Source organism: Poecilia latipinna, unplaced genomic scaffold (genome assembly GCF_001443285.1).
Source record: "Poecilia latipinna isolate Pla-1442-1.1 unplaced genomic scaffold, P_latipinna-1.0 Scaffold1205, whole genome shotgun sequence".
Classification (NCBI taxonomy): Eukaryota; Metazoa; Chordata; class Actinopteri; order Cyprinodontiformes; family Poeciliidae; genus Poecilia; species Poecilia latipinna.
In genome coordinates, this window is record NW_015113821.1 from 197304 (window position 1) to 199277 (window position 1974).

The window sequence follows — 1974 nt, forward strand, 5'->3', positions numbered from 1 at the left end:
AACCCGGGGTTTTGGGGAGATGTAAGGAAAATTTGTTTTTATGGGGGGGTTTTTTTTTTTTTTTTTTTTTTTTTTTTTTTTTCCCCCTCCACTCTAAGTTAAATGGGATGTTTTATAGGTCAGGCGTCCAAGAAATGTTTTGGGGTTTTTTTTTCTCTATGACAACCAAAATGTTTTTTCCCCACCATTTTTGCCATATTTCTTTCTTTCTTTCTTTTTTTTTTTTTTTGCTAAAGTCTCGCGTATGTTTTTTTTGTTTGTTTTTTTGAGAGAGAGAGGAAGAGAGGATCTTCCTGTGGAATCTCGCCTCCATCGCACCATCAGGTCCTATTGTTTCAACGTGATTCATCTTGCCACGACTCCTCATTAGTTTGCCAACTCGTTTTATTTATTTTTAAAAATCTTTTCTGGATCATTTCTCGATGCAGGACAAGCAGCTGAATACGCAAAGGCGAAAAGGAGTATTAGCAGTCTTTCCAGTTCTCACAGGATGTCCCGTCGTTGAACCGAAATACACTACAGTCCCTCTTTTTACTGTTGGCGATAATGAGCAGCGACCTGATGTTTCTACATGGGGCTTGAAGGAAAAAAAAAAAAATAAATAATGCCACTTACCACTCTGTTGCTACTACTACATACACACTGAATGTATTGACAGATGAGCGAAATGACTGGAGCATTTCTGTTATTTCTCCAGTGCATGGGAAGGAAGTTGCAGTTAAAGAGGTTTAATGAAATTAGTTGGGGGTTTTTTATTGTTGAAAAAGAAGAAGAAAAAAAACTGAGACCAAAAACTGAGTTCAGTTCAGATTAGGAAGGGTTTCCTGGACTTTGTGACCACAGCAGACATCAGACGATGCCACCCTGGAAGGACAGTATGCTCTGGAGAGTCACCGCCTCTAAAAACCGCTCTGTCCAATGCCTTAACCTCCATCCACCAAACTCAACTGACCGCCGCGTTGTTTCGCCGCTTTGGATAGCAAGTTAACAGCATGGTTGTGAGATTTTTTTTAATTTTTATTTTTATTTTTTGGTCTGTGTGTGTGATTTCCAAACGATTAAACCCAAAGCAAGAGACTGTTTCGCAGCCATTAAAGGCCGGCCACGGCTTTTCTCTTAACACGGATATGTATTCCCCACGGATAAAGGACAAAAAAAAACAAAAACAAAAAAAAAAACCGAAGGCGCTCCCCTCCCTCCAACGCCACCACCGCCCCTGTGCTGCAAAGAGATGTTTCGACGTCGGGGTCGCCGCTCGAACCGCGGCTGAGACGGACAGAAACTCGGCGGCGGAGGAATGCCTTGAAACAATATCTCACCTTGCCTATCATAACAGGAAAAAAAAAAGAATTATTTCATTTGTTTTCATTATATGCTAATGTGAATTCTGTCTAATGTAATTTTATTATTTTTGTTTTGTCGTTTTCATTCCAGTTAGCCATGGTTTTTATAGGGAAAGAGATGGGGGGGGTAAACAAAACAAAGCTTGATTATTACTGCACTACATTTGTTTGACCCCGGCTTTCCCAGAGGAGACCTTGCCTTTTTAAAAAAACAAAAACAAACAAAAAAATCCACTTTGAACGTGCTTATTACTTTAATTGTAGCTGCCTAGTGTGCTGGTTGGGGGAGGGCTCGTTCTTCTTAGTTTTGGTGCCATGGCCGCCCTCCACTCAGCCCTCCGGTCCCTCCGCGCACAGACACCTTGTAAGTGTAAGATGAAGCGACACTCGGTGGAGTGTCCGCTTCGGCGTTTCGTGGACCTGCTCCATTAGAATGTTGTAGATGAGTCCGTATGTAAACCTGCTTCCTTGTTGTATTTACACTGTACAGCCCGGTTTTTTGTTTGTTTGTTTTTTTAAGCCCCGCCCTTCTCAACCCGGCGCGTGACTTTCTCCGGGGAGCCTAAGTTATTGTGTTATTGAAAGTACTTGAATATGTAAATCTATAGGAAATCCTTTTTTTGTTTTTCTT